The following is a 15,073-nucleotide window of genomic DNA, read 5'->3' as shown; positions in this document are numbered from 1 at the left end:
CAGAAGCTTCTTTTTATGGACATATTATGGCTAATAAATAAATAGAAAATGATAGAATTAGGATGTCACTAATTCACAGCCTCTATGGAAGTCATGAATCTAGGAACTGATTATTACTGAAACTGAAAAATAGCTATTGAGTGCCCCGTGATGGAAGAACATAATGTCATCCATAAAATCATCTTTCCAAAAATTGAACTTTAATCTGATCAGACCTCGAGATTTAACTGACAATTTTTTTTATTTAAAAAATTTTTTAAAACATTTATTTATTTATTTATTTTGAGAGAGAGAGAGAGAGAGAGAGAGCATGAGCGCGGGAGGGGCAGAGAGGGAAACACAGAATCTGAAGCAGGCTCCAGGCTATGAGCTGTCAGTACAGAGCCCGATGCGGGGTTTGAACTCATGAGCTGTGAGCTTTTGCCCTGAGCAAAGCCAGGTGCTTAACTGACTGAGCCACTCAGGTGCACCCTAACTAACAGTTTTTAAGAGTTACAAGGGACAGGGGCACCTGGGTGGCTCAGTTGATTAAGCGTCTGACCTCAGCTCAGGTCATGATCTCATAGTTCATGGGTTCAAGCCCCACATCAGGCTCTCTGCTGTCAGTGCAGAGCCCCCTTCAGATCCTCTGTCTCCCTCTCCCTGCCCCTCCTCTGCTTGTGCTTGCTTGCACACTCTTATCTCTCTCTCAAAAATAAACATTAGGGGGAAAAAAGTTACAGGGGACAGAGGAGCCTGTTGTATGAACCCACAGGGATGCAGACTGTGAGAAAACATGTAGACAAAAGCCCTAGTGTTTTTCAATACATGTATTGGAAGACAACAAAAGAGAGGGAGAAGGAAGCTTAGGCATTAAAGTAAATTTGAGAGATATATCAACAGTTTGCAATGTATGGACCTTATTTCCATATTAATTTCAATAAATTATCTTTCCTTAAATGTTTATTTATTTTTGAAAGAGAGAGAAAGGGAGACAGAGGATCCCAAGCGGACTCTGGTTTCTGCGCTGACAGCAGGGACCTCGATCAGGGTTCGAACCCATGAACCCCGAGATCATGACCTGAGCCAAAGTCGGACACTTAACCCATTGATCCAACCAGGCGCCCCAAGAAACTGTCATTTTTTTAAAAACAGGAGACAGATTTTTAATGATATTAAATTGCCTGGATTTTTAATGATATTAAGAAATTATTGTGAATCTTTAGATGGGATAATAACATTTTGCTTACGTTTTCTTAAGTAATTTTTAATCTCTAGAGATACATGCTAAAATGCCTATGGGTTTAATAATATAATGTCCGAGATTTGTTTCAAAATAGTCCCGGGAGGCGTGCCTGGGTGGCTCAGTTGGTTGAGCTACAGACTCTGGCTCAGGTCATGATCTCACGGTTCGTCGGTTTGAGCCCCGCGTCGGGCTCTGTGCTGACAGCTCAGAGCCTGGAGCCTGTTTCGGATTCTGCATCTCCCTCTCTCTCTGCCCCTCCCCCACTCATGTTCTGTCTCTCTCCCTCAGAAATAAACAAACATTAAAAAAATTAAAACAGCAACAACAAAATAGCCCTGGGAAAGAGGAGAAGTGTGTGGGAATAGTTTAGATGGAACAAATTTGGGAATGAGTTAATAACAGGGTGATGGTAAGTGAAGTTCTTTATACTGTTTTCTCTCTTTGGGATACACTTGAAAATGTCCATAATAAATGGAGGGAGAACCACTGCAGATATCAGCTTCTGTCACTTAGAAGAGACATTTGGGCTTCGGGGCCTCTGATGTAAGGGGATGGCCACACTCTCGCACCAGCTGGGGCTGATTTCACATAATGAAAGAATGTGTCCATTTATTTGCTAGTGTTGATTCTATTGTCTGTTTTCTCTGCTAGAATGTGAGTTGCAAAAGGGTGGGATCTCTTTGAGTGTCCGTTATCTGACACCGAGTAAGTTATCTGTAAATCCTGGTTAACTGAGTGCTCCTCACATGACAGGCCAGTACCAATATTTCCATTTCACAGAAAAGAACACTGAGGCAGAAAGAGCCAACGCTCTTGCCCAGGGTCACATAGCGGGGTCGTGGTGGGGCTGGGACTCATACTCCAGTGTCTATAACACTCTCATTTAATATCTTTTGGTCAGGGCCTCTCAGCCCGGTGCAGAAAGCTGAAATGAGGTCTACAGGTCCTGGCTTTTATAAGTACGTAGTAGCTGTCCTTCTTAGGTATACTCTGTAGAAAGACAGGGAGGAGGAGCAGCGGGGATGACATCTTAAGGGATGACAGCCAACTGTTCCTATTTCTTAGAAGTAGACGCCATTTTGAGCACTTGACCATAGACGCCATTTTGAGCACTTGACCATAGACGCCATTTTGAGCACTTGACCATAGCGAGCTCATTTAATGCTTACAACAACCGTAGAGGTGAGTACTAACCACAGCCCTGGGACACCAAGCACACACATTCTGACCCCAGGGCCTCACACCTCAGCCCTGACATTGGAGCCTTCGCCCCTTCAGAAGGCCATTGAAAAACAAAACTGTACTGCAGTGTTTGACTGGCTTGCTGGTGCTTCCGAAGGCAGCACATATGCTGGCCTGAAGCCTGGACTCTGAGGACAGACCGATGGAATGCTCACCTGACAGGGACCATTGGATTAACATCAGATAACCCCGGGCTACGTTGTTCTCAATTATCCAGCCCTCTTAGGTACAGGGAGTCAGAAGCCCCACAGTAAATTCCAGACCAACCACAAAATCCCCGTATGGGCCCAGGGCAGGTCCCTTCCCCTCTCTGGGTCTAAGTTTCTCCATATTTCACACCAAGAAAGTAGGACCAGGGCCGATGTTCCCAAAGGGCACTGCGTGGCCTGCCTTCCTTTCACCCGACCCTGAAATTCTGTGATCCCACCAAGGGAGCCGTGGTGTGTCTGGGGCATCTCCACATCAAGCAGTTGGAGGCTCATTTTTAACCCCTCATAGATGTCTCTTACAAATTATCCAGGGTCATGGATTAGTTGAAACACAAAAGCTTAATTTCCTCTGCTTGGCTACTGTTATAAGGAATGATCAAAAGGAGTCAAGGAAGAAACACAGTTGGCCGGAGAGAGAATGCCGGGGAGGAACTGAAGGACGTCCTCTCCCCGGACCCCTCCGGGTTGGGAAATCTTTGGGGGCCTGTAATTCATCGCTGCATTGGGCAGTGCTGAGATGAATCATAACATTTGGAGCCGTCAAAGGAAGGGAGAAGAAAGGAGACAGAGGCCAGAGAGAGTGAAGGCCCAGTGTTTTCTCAGTTAAATACATGTTTTCATTGCAGTGTGATGGGCTGAGAGCAATGAATGGCCATGATTTAGTTATCTTTTGGATGGATGATTTTAAATGCCATGTTGGAAAGGCTTTCATGAGACTGACTTTTAAAGCTGAGGCGGAGTGGAAGTCTTTGGTGGGGGAGCCGCCGCCTGTCTTTCAGAGGTTGTAAAAGCCCAGGGTCTGAAGATTCCTGGTGCAGGCGTTTTGTTTCTATGTTTTCAACTGGCACGGGTTCCTGTCCACCCCAGACTCCTTCCGACGATCACCAATCGCCTCCTCATAAGGAGAGGGAAAGGCGCCAGGTGATGTTTGCAGGGGGAGGGAGGAAGGAAGGGAAGGCAGAAGGTGTGGTGGTAGAGTTCTGTGAATCTGTGAGACGCTTATTGGAGCTTCTCTGTGCCCATTACCGCGGTGGCAATGTGGGGTGTTGGAGAAGACAATGAGAGATGACCAGTGCTAGGTAATTTTGTTTTAATTTTTTAAAATGTTTTATTTATTTCTGAGAGAGAGACAGCATGAGCAGGGGAGAGGCAGAGAAAGAGGGAGATACAGAATCCGAAGCAGGCTCCAGGCTCTGAGCTAGCTGTCAGCAGAGAGCCCGACGCAGGGCTCAAACCCACGAACCGTGAAATCATGACCTGAGCCGAAGTTGGACGCTTAACCAACTGAGACACCCAGGAGCCCCGAATTTTTAAAAGTACTCTCTGCCCCACTGTTCATGAGCAAAATGGGTCATTTTTGAAAGTGTTGCTCAGTCACTCCCACCTGCCTCAACACTGAGAGGTGTGGTTTCATTCCGCATATTATCCAAAATAACCCCGGGGGAGACATCTAGGTTAGCCCTTTGTCTGTACCCCACTCCTCTCCTGCAGTAAAATCCACAAGGCCCTGTCACCACTTGCTTGAAAGGCTTTAGCAGCTACTTGATGCCCAAAGAAAGGACCAGAATCCTTACTGTGAGGTACAGGCTCATCTCCAAGCCCTGAGGGTGCTCTCTCCACCACCCAGCCTGAGTAGCCTTTTATATGTCATCTCATTTTATCCCCACAACATGATCCAACATAAGTGCTATGGTACCGCACAAGCTGCATATGAAGAAATCAAGTTCCGGGGAGGTCAAGTGCGCTGCCCAAGGTTGGTGGGGGGAGGATTTGAACCTAGGAGTGTTGACCTAGAGTCGATTCCCCCTTATAAACCTATTTGCTGCTCCTGGGCATCTGTCCAGCTGCCCGCATGATTCTGTGCCATCCTGTTCTGTCCTTCTCTGTGCTCTTCCTCCTCATCTCCCTCTACCTGTAAAGAGACGTTTGTGCTTCGAGACATGGTTAGAAGTTTGCCTTCCATGAAGCCACTGCATCAGCCCTGGCAACTCGGTTTCCCCTTTCTGCTACCTCCCAGGGCTCCTCAGCGTCCAGAGGTGATTGTACCTCACACCTCCAGGCAGTCAGCGTGTAAGTCCCTGGCTCTTTCCCCACCAAACTGGAAGCTTCTTGAAGACAAGACCCCAAAGGGCTTGCCCATCCTGGAGAGGAGACAGACATAAATCCCCACATTAACATATACTTTAAAAGGCGGTGTTGGGGCCTGGGTGGCTCAGGTTGTTAAGTGTCCGACTTCACCTCAGGTCACTATCTCACAGTTTGTAGGTTTGAGCCCCGCAACGGGCTCTGTGCTGACGGCTCAGAGCCTGGAGCCTGCTTCGGATTCTGTGTCTCCTTCTCTCTCTGCCCTTTCTCTGCTCGTGCTCTGTCTCATTCTGTCTCTCAAAAATAAATAATGTAAAAAATATTTTTTTAAGGGGCTTTGGGTGGTAGGTGAAATAGATTAAGGGGGTAAAAATTGCAAAGCCAGAGCTCAAGCAGATATTTACAGACCCACATTGGTAACAGTGCGAGTATTCGCACTCGCCAAAAGTGAAAGCAGCCCAAATGTCCAGCAGTGGATGAACGGATGCTACACATGCAACGGTACATTATTCAGACTTAAAAAGGAAGACGGTTCTGAGATAAACCACAATCTGAATGGATCTTGAAAACATGCTTAGTGAAATAAGCCAGACACAAAAGTACAAATGGTGAATGATCCCACTTGCATGAGGAATGTAGAAGAGGCAAATGCACAGAGACAGAAAGTAGAATGAGGGCTACCAGTGGCCTGGGGAGGGGGAACGGGGAGTTAGTGTGTAACTGGGTACAGAGTGTCAGTTTGGGAAGATGAGAAGTTTCTGGAGATGGACTGAGGTGATGGGTGCATAACATTGTGAATGTGGCTAAGGCCACTGAACTGTACACGTACTGGTTAGAACAGTGAATTTTATGTTATGGATGTTTTATGATGGAAAGAAGGAAGGAAGGGAAGGAAGGGAAGAAGGAAGGAAGGAAGGAGGAAAGGAACGAAAGAAAGAAAGAAGGAGGGAGAGAAGGAGGAGTGGGAGAGAAAGGAAGGAAGGAGGGAGGGAGGAAAGAAGGAAGAGAGGAAGAAGTACATGTAAGGAAAAGAACTAATTTCCATGACAAGGACTCATCATAAATAACACTCTTCTCTATACCTTTCCTCTCAGTTTTTAAAATTTTTTTAATGTTTTATTTATTTTTGAGAGAGAGAGAGAAATCACGAGCAGAGAAAGGGCAGAGAAAGAGGGAGACACAAAATCCGAAGCAGGCTCCAGGCTCTGTCTGAGCTGTCAGCACAGAGACTGACGCGGGGCTTGAACTTGAGGACAGTGAGATGATGACCTGAGCCGAATTCGGCCACTCAACCAACTGAGCCATCCAGGGCCCCTTTTTTACCCCTCCGTTTTCATACATATAGTGGAACTAAAAAGAAATCACAACAGAGTGATTGGCAGCCCCTGAGGGTGGTGGAGTGTGTTCCTACTTTAGGATTCGCTTGCTTTGCCTGGCGAGCTTGTAAATCCGTTGGGCATGTAAGACGCCGATCTTACTGCAAGAGTTGCAATTGCAGTAAACACCCGCCACCACCATGTACCTGCCAGGCTCCACTCCTAAAGGCTACGCAAATCTCACCCCATGATCCCCCCACACCACCCGTCTCCCAGAGATGGGACTGACCTACCCCTAATTCCTTTGAAAAATAGATCTGAGGTCCCTCAGTTTGCATTTTCTGTTTGCAGCAGGAGTCTCAATTCTTCTGGGGACCTTATGACCCTCCCCCTGGGTGTAAGCCTCTCTTTCCTCTTCCCCGTAATGCTGTCTGCCTCGAAGTCACGTAGGTGACAGAGCTTTTAAACTGTAAAGCAGTGCCTACGGGTCACCGCTTACTCCTTGACTCTGAAATGGGCTCTGGGGCCAGGCTCTGCGGTGACGGTGCCTGCCTTCTGTTTCGAGTAGTGGGCTTACCCAGCTCCTTGAAATCCTCTGAACGCCCAAATAAGTGACCCGACGCAATCAAACTAGAGCCCTCGACATCACAAAGTGCTCTTTGTCCTTTTATTTTATGTGGGCTGTTTAGTTTTAATTTACGATCATATTTCATAACCCACCAGCAAACGGCCTGCAGCATATTTGTAAAAAGTGATGAAGCCCCTGGAACGGGAGACCTCACGCTGGCCTGGAGTTTAGAAATCTGGGCTCTGATAAGTGTAAGGCAACTGTCAGACTTGGGCGCGGGGGGCGGGGCGGGGGGAAGGATTTTTACATTCTATGAATTAGTAATACGTGAAAGGTCAGGTTTCTTTATAAGAACCTCAAAAATCAAGATAAAGTTCACAAAGGCTGACTGCACCCCCAGGTCTGGGCTCTGTGACTTGCATTATTAGCATTGTTATGTCTCCGAGAAAGTCATTGTCCCCGACCCCCTAAACAGACTTTGAATGGAATGCAGTCCAGCATAGTAGGGACGACTGTTTTTTGTACTCTGAAGCCACCACTGTTTAAGTTTCCCACCTGATTCCTAGAAGTTTTTTGCTTTAAATCCTATCACAGATCTCAGGGTCTCTAGAAACCTAATTATGCCTTAATTACGCCTCTGAAAAACACATTTGAGGGCTACAGGAGCCAGGACCACAAGTCCCACATTACAGGAGAGAAACTTGAGGCTTAAAGACAATAAAAGAAAATTTTCTGGACATTCTCCTCGCCTTCCAAACTAGCTGCAGCTCGGAGCCAGGACTCCGCCCCTTGCACTCATGTCAGCGGGCGCATTAATTAACCTCTGGACCACACTGTAAAACGAACTCTAAAGAAGGGTCCCACATCCACCTAGACCATTTTATAATTCAGGAGGGCTTCATTTAATGCGAGGTTTTAAATGTGTTTGCGCCTGTGAAATATAAGGACATGTACCACTGGCTCTACAGAGTCTGGTGAACACACCAGTCAAGGTCGTGAAAGTTCCTTTAATATCCTTCTGTAACTAGTCATCAGAGACTCGAACCGATCAGAAATTCTTTATAACCGCCTTGATAGCACTACCTGACCCATCTTGCCAAATGCAAATCATTTTTATCATCTTGTGAACTGAACCCACTATTTAAAAGTTGGAACTCATTTGGAACTCATGACATTTTCTGAAACTTTCAGAATCAGTGAAACCCAGAGCCCCTCCCTGTCCCCCCGCCGCCCGCCCCGCCTGGGGTTCCCAGAACTGGTATGTCGTTTGGTAAAACATTCACCTCCCCTATTCAATAAACATCGTGCTTACCAGGCACCTACCTGGACCATGCCTTGTTCTAAGCGCTAGATCTGTGGTTCAGAAATAGATGGAACAAAACATGTTCCTTCATGGGCTTCCTTCCTGTCTTTCCCCCTTGCTGACTCCTGCCCTGGTTTACAGGAGTCGGTCAAGACCCAGAGAGCTGTCAGTGGTTTGTCTGAACTTGAACTATGTAACTCAGGTATCTCGTTTGGTGGTCTCTAGGGGAAGCACCAAAATATCAAGAAAAGGAAAACTTAGCAGAGCAATCTATTCAGAAGGGAATACAATGAAGCTGGAAACTTGTCATTGCCCAGCCAGCACACTATTTTTACCAAGAGGCCTGTTACAAGATGAATAAAAATAGCAAAGTTTTCTTTAAAAAAAAAAAAAAAAGCTTTTACTCACACTTTCTCTAAGCTTGGGAAAATATGATTTGATCAGATCAAATAATATACACACATGTTTTTGATTTGGAGGACCAAACCCCATCTCCCCACTACCGCCCCCCCCCCCCCATCCTGGTGCCCTTGGTCCAGGCTGCTTCTCTTAATAGGCTACTAACAACATGTAAGGTATCATAGACCTGCATGTCAGGTGGCTAAGGACTCGAAATTTCTAAGGCCCATCTGAGCTCCGATCAGCTGAGGCAAACTAGAAATCTAACTCTTCCCCCTTTCTTTTCTTTTCTTTTGCCATTTATGTTTTTCAACACTGCCCTCTGCATAGCTGCAGCTGTGATTGTGACTTGGGGCAACTCGCTTCCGCTCGTATGTTCTGGTACCACATCTTCACAAAATTCCTTTTTGCATTGAGATGCTACAGTGTGGTCCTTCACTGTTATTCTACCCCCTCCAGTTTAAGGTATTAACCTGATACATCATTTGGCTTCAGGGGCACAACTTACTTTAAATCAGTTCAGAAACCCAATGGGCCCAAGGACCATCCCCTTCATCCTGGAGATGGTGGACGCTCTGCAAGAGTACTTCTGAGAGCATGTTCCTTGGAATCCACCGGTTCAAATTCCAGCTCTGCCATTCCCCGGCTGTGAGACGACAGACGAATAACGTAATCTCTCAGGGTCTCAGTTTCCTTATCTACAAAATGGGGGTGATACGTTACTGGGTTGTTCTGCAGATGAACAGGAAATGAGGTAAAGGACTCGATCCTGCCCGGCATGCAGGAAGTGCTCATTTAGCCTGGATGTGACCCAGAGAGATGAACAACATTGTCTTTTTTCTTCTTAGCTGTAGTGCATTTGAGTAATTCTGTTTGGAGAAGTTCAGACAAGCCCTGGGGCAGGGGTGGGGGCGGGGTGGGGAGGCTCGATGTTTCGGACACCTGGTGTGTGCTGAGACCTGGGTAAAAAGTCTCCACTTGCCACCGATGTAGGGAGGAGGAAGGTTCAGTTTGTGTGCTATTAATGTTGCAATTTTGAACCCCAAAGACTCATCACACTTTAGTTTTACTTAATTTGCTCTAAAAAGCACATGATTGTCACTTTCTTTCCAGCCCCGACTTAGCCAGGGATTGCGTGGGCAGGGAAATTTGGGCCTTATTGCCCCTGAGAAAGACATTTGAGGCGGCTCAGCTTTCATCGGCCCGGACTTGGGAAATCTTCTGCCCGCTCTAATTGCTTCTTTCTTCCTAAGATCTAATTTTCTTGGCACTCGCCTGCTACTTGCAAGGGAAAAATCAGTTTTCCCTTGTCATCAGAGTGGGCCGTGCCTTGGTGATACCTATGCAGGGCAGAGATGTCCCTAACCCTCGGAATAACATACGTCCGGAGGTCTGGTCCCAAAGGCAGGACCACCACACACTGCCCTGTGCCAGCAGGGGGAAGGCACTGATGAGGGGGTAGCATTGCCCTGCCCCCACCCCACATCCATTCAGGATGACTTCACTGGCCAGTTGCTTTCCTGGAATTCTCAAGTCTGAGATCCTATTCCCCACACCCACCCCTGGGACTTTTTCTGTCGTCTCCTTGGCTCTTCTCTGTTCCCATTGCTAAACAAAGAGAAAGCCAACTGGAAAGACTAGACGGGGTGAACGGCTGACGCGGTGGGAAGGAGGAGGGATGAACGTTTCGCAGCCCTCAGACTTTCCCTAAATTGGCCAATTTCACCTCAATAAGTGCTTCATCCATCACCACCACCTTTCAGGTGATTTTCAGCGATGGGGTTTCAGGAGGCACTTAGCGTCTTATGTACAATTTCTTTACAAAGTCAGTTTTTCCGTCATCAAGCATTCTCGGCGTGGAAACAAAAATAGGGAGAGGTTTGCTATTTTAAAAGGGTTCTTTTTATATCAGGCCCTGCAACCCAGAAACCCCTTTCAGGAACCTGTACACTTTTTTGAGTCAAAAGAAAGAAAGAGAGAGAAAGAGAGAGAAAGAGAAAGAAAAAAGAAAGAAAGAAAAGAAAGAAAGAAAGAAAGAAAGAAAGAAAGAAAGAGAAAAAGAAAAAGAAAAAGAAAAAGAAAAAGAAGGAAGAAAGAAAGGGAAAGAAGAAACCAGTGAGCCAGACCAGTCCTGGGAGGACTTAACCTCCCCCAGGTAGGAAGAACCATAATTAGTCACCAAGCCTGGCTCTGCTCCTTTGCTGTGTGATTTCAGGGAAGTCACCTTACCTCTCTGGGCACCGTTTTTCTCTTTAAGACATGGGGATACTGATAATATCCCACCTATTAGCTTGAGGGCCAAATGAGGATATGAGTATTTTGGACACTGGACTATATCTTATAAATATAATAAGGGATCAAAGAAGGGTCTAAAGGGAATAAAGAAAGTCAAAGACTAACTTTGGATGACTCTTGCCCCTTTGTCCTTTTTTTCTTTTTTAATTTAGAAGAGCTCTTAATAAGAAGAGCTATTAAAATAAGTACAAAATAAAATTCTAGGTGGTTAAACATTACATCATAGTTGGCAATTGTTTTTAGTAAAGTATAAAATGTGTATTATAATTGATGGTATCTGATATGTTAAATATATAATATATGTAACATAACTCTTACTATATATATATACTATCTTACTATATATATACTAGTATATATATATAGTATATACTACATATACTATACTACTAGTATATATATATAGTGTATATATATATATAAAGATATATAGTGTGTATATATATATAGTGTGTGTGTGTGTATATATATATATATATATATATATATATCCTGCTTTTTTTCACTGGACATTTGATGTCAATATTATTTGCAAACCTACCTAAGCTAACCTGGCCATTTGCCCTCATGCAGTAAGAAGTCAGTGACCTCCCTTCTTCACCTTCCTTTAAATGGATAGCCACTGGGGCGCCTGGGTGGCTTAGTAGGTTAAGCGTCTGACTTTTGCTTAGGTCATGATCTTGCGGTTCATGGGTTCGAGCCCCGCGTCGGGCTCTATGCTGACTGCCAGCTCAGAGCCTGGAGCGTGTTTCAGTCTGTGACTCCCTCTCTCTTTGACCCTCCCCTGCTCACGCTGTCTCTCTCCTAGAAATAAATAAAACATTTAAAAATAATAATAATAAATAAATGGATAGCTATTACTTCCCCCTGAATGGTAAACTACATAAAATATAGATATGATGTGCTTTTTTAAGTAAAGGCTCTTGACAGAAGCAGGACAATATGGTGTAAATAGCTCCCTGCACCCAGCTTTCTGGGCCCCAAGCTCACCAGCCCTGTGTGATTCCAGCCTTGCGATGTCACCTCTCTGGGCACTTTGCTGTCTGAGGTTTACTGTTCTGCTCTGTGAACGTGGGAGAGCTCACAGTTTTTGAATGCCAAGGTTTCTGGGAAGGCAAAGAGAGAAAATGGGGGTGAAGGGTGGCATTCAGACCGCAGACACGCCAGGGGCCTCAGTCCGTGGGCAACCTCCTCACAGCTCACATGGGGTCTCAGGTGCCAATGTCCTCTCATCTGGGAGATGGGGACAAGACAAGTGGGGATGCGTCACAAAGCTGTGGGGAGGAATAAGGAAGATCCCGTAAGAAGCACCTGGCCTAAGGTGCTGGTCCGCACACCTTAGCACGGGGCCCAGGTAAATCTCCCGCCTCTGGGAGGCACTCTTGCCTCGTGCTTTCACTCGAGACCTGTGGAATTGCCGGGTCGTTAGGTCTCATCACAGTGGGGCCACTGCTTACCTTTGCCACCTCGGGCACGTTAACGGAGGAACCTAAGTTCCCGTAACTCCAACCGAGAAGGTACCCGCATCCCCTGACGGTGCTGAGACCCCACCTGACTGATGCGTGTAAATCGCTAGGCACCCGTGTCTGGCCCTTGGGAAGCGCTCAATAATAGGGGACTGTTACCTGCTGGGCTTGCTCCTCCAGCGTCGAGGTGTAAGTTTAATGACGGGGGTGGGGGTGGGGTGCGGGCGCCTGGCCGACTGAGGTCTCCAGGGCCAGCGGAGCGGGCCGGGCCGGTGTCAGCGCGCATTTATTGATGGCAGGTATTTGGGGAGTAATTGAGCGCGGCGGCCGGCCCGGGGCGAGAGTGGGCCTCCACGAGCAATTAAATGTGATTAGGCCGAGACCTTCGGGATCCAGCTGGGTGATTGATAACCCGGCCGCATTCCTGCGGGGCCCGCGACATCAAACGGGCGGCCGGCGGCGGGCGGGGCAGAGGGGCCGCGCGCGGGGACCCGGCCTTTCTCCGCCGGGCGCTGCCCTTCTCGCCCGCGACGCCCGCGGTCAGAGAGAAAACGGGTGATGTGTCGTCCCCCCGCCCAGGGGTCTCTCCCCGGCTCGCTCTCCAGGTGCAGCGGGGGAGGGAAGGGCGCAGCAGGGACTGGTGGCCAGGGGCCGCCTGCGCGAGGGCGCAGCGCCCAGGGGAGCCGGGCGACCCACCCCGGGGCGGACCCCGGGAATCCCGCAGGACCGCTGGAACCAGGGGGAAAGAAGGACAACAGAGGCCCAGAAGAGTCGAGAAGTCGGTGACAGTGCGAATGAGACTAAATCGAAAACGGAAAGAATACAGAGGGACGCAAGAGGGGAGCAAGGTGGCAGAAAGAAGAAGAAAAAAAAAGTTTAGGAGAAGCGCACGAAAAGGAATTGTATAGATCGTAAGAAGGTAGAGAAAAGAACAAAATAAAGATGACAAGTGGGATGACCAGGAAAAAGAATGAAAGTTGGGGAGAGGGAAATAAAAGAGATAGCAAAGAAACGGACAAGAAAGAGGGGGCGACAGGGGAGGGGAGAAACTGAAGAGGAGATGGGGACGGAGAGACAAAGACTGGGGAAGACAGGAGAAAGAAGCGAGAAGTAGGAAGAGGGGGCCCTGCTGGCCTGGGGCCCTCCCCAGCTTCCCCCTCTCCCCTCCAGGGCTCTGCCTCCCTTTCTGCCAGTTCTGTACCCGGAGCCCAGCACCACCTGGCGCCCGGGAGCCCTGGCATTTGCCCCCAGCGGCCGGACTCCCGCCCAACCCCAGCCCCAAGCCAGCTCCTCCTCCCTCCTGGCTGGACAAGGGGGTCCACACCCCAAGCCCAGAGTGATCAGTGGGCTCCCTGCACCCCAAGCCTGGGCCCCACAGGCCATGAATCACAAGTGGAGGTGCCCGGGTTCCCCGGGGGGCCATTGCCTCGGGGTCCCCGAGTCTCCCGAGCCAGGGCACAGTTTCTGTCTGTGCTGACTCCACAGACAGGATCAAAACAGCATGAAAGAAATCAGCGCGAGAACGTCGTCGGCAGGAGCTGGACTTCTAAAACCCCCTTCCGCCCCCATAGGCTTCAATATTAAAAACCCCCTAGGAGCCTCAGACACTGTATTAATTAGTGCAACCACCCATGAAAAGTTGGGTTTGGAGAGGCATTCTTTGCCCTGTGTGAAAAACCAAGTCTAATAAACAATTGTTAAGTTGGCCTGTTGCCGCTGGTAAATTACATAGCATTAAAAAAATAATGCTTTTCATATTAGGCACTAATTAAAGGTTGGGACAGCTTTAAAACAAGAGAGGGAGGGGGGAAATCAAAGAAAATATAAAAATGTTCTTTCAAGAGTTATGGGAGGTTAATAAAGTATGTCTGTTAGAGTGAGCCTACTTTGCCCCTAGCTACAGCCAAGCCGGAGCCACCACAATTGGGTCTCAATAAGATAATGATATTCCTTTCTCTGCTATTAAAAGCCTCCCAGTGCAAACTTAAAATGATTTATTTAATTTAGGAAATTATGAGGTGTAACTTCAAAGCCCGAGCCGTTAGTAATGGAAAATACCAGGTTGTTTAAAATTATAATAATAATTGTTTGGAGGACTCGGGACATCAAAGTGTTTTCATCAACAAATGCAGAGGGGTCCGGAGGAGGTTGGAAAGAGTCAGAGGAGGTGGATGGAGTTTGGATTTGATTATTATGAACCTTATCAAGGCAAGACTCCGGATTCCCGAAGCCCGGTACTCTGCTCTGCTTTGAAGCGGGCTATTTTGGAAAGTAATTTTACTGCTTTTTATTTAGTTTCTAGTAAGGAGGAGGTGAGGGGGTAGGGTGGGGGGGGGAGAGGGGGAGAGGGGTCCAGGAGTTGACAGCCGACTTTTCTTCATTGGCTGTCTGACCAATTTCATTAAAGAGGCCTACAGCATCACCGATTTGGAAATTTTTTTTTTTACACTGCAGAAGGACAAGGCACAATCAACTTCACCCACTGGGCCCTGTGATTTCAGGGAGGGTGTGTGTGTGTGTGTGTGTGTGTGTGTGCGTGCGTGTGTGCGCGCCTGTGTGTGTGACGTGGGTTCTTTTATAAATGAGGTTTATGTTTATTCCAAACCCAGCAATGGAGAGGGAGTGGGGGGTTGGGGATGGCCTCTCCAACCCGTGGCAAATGAGCCGCTTTTATAGCAAAGAATGGCCGTGGGAGTTTTCATTCGGTCAGACAAGGTTCTGCTCAAAGGCAAGGATCCTCTTTTCAGTCAGGTCAGGCAGACGTTTTGCCAGAGCTTGCTCTCAGCCAGCCAGGCCCTCGCTGCCTACCTCCTGCCGGCCCTGCCCCAGCATTGCCTCCGCAGGGGTGCTGGGGGCTGGGGGGTGAGGCTGGGCCCGGCTCCCCGGTGATAGGGAAGCAGGCACTCAGTGGGAAAACCCCTCTAGGGCCAAAGTGAGGTGGAGAAAGGGCTAGAGGGAGATGCTC

The 15,073-nt window shown here is 47.7% G+C and overlaps 1 long non-coding RNA gene across 1 annotated transcript; it reads right to left on the bottom strand.

Moving 5' to 3' along the window:
* Positions 1–8,870: 8,870 nt before the first annotated feature.
* On the bottom strand, positions 8,871–13,049 carry LOC120236805. The gene is made up of 3 exons (XR_005529773.1): positions 12,100–13,049; positions 11,633–11,748; positions 8,871–9,045 (listed from the first exon to the last, which is right to left on the bottom strand). It is a non-coding gene; the product is annotated as an uncharacterized LOC120236805 (long non-coding RNA).
* Positions 13,050–15,073: the final 2,024 nt, after the last annotated feature.

This window comes from Hyaena hyaena, unplaced genomic scaffold (assembly GCF_003009895.1).
Source record: "Hyaena hyaena isolate Hyena2069 unplaced genomic scaffold, ASM300989v1 scaffold_160, whole genome shotgun sequence".
NCBI classification, from domain to species: Eukaryota; Metazoa; Chordata; class Mammalia; order Carnivora; family Hyaenidae; genus Hyaena; species Hyaena hyaena.
The sequence above is the reverse complement of the archived record's forward strand: the minus strand, read 5'-3'. Positions and strand labels throughout refer to the sequence as shown.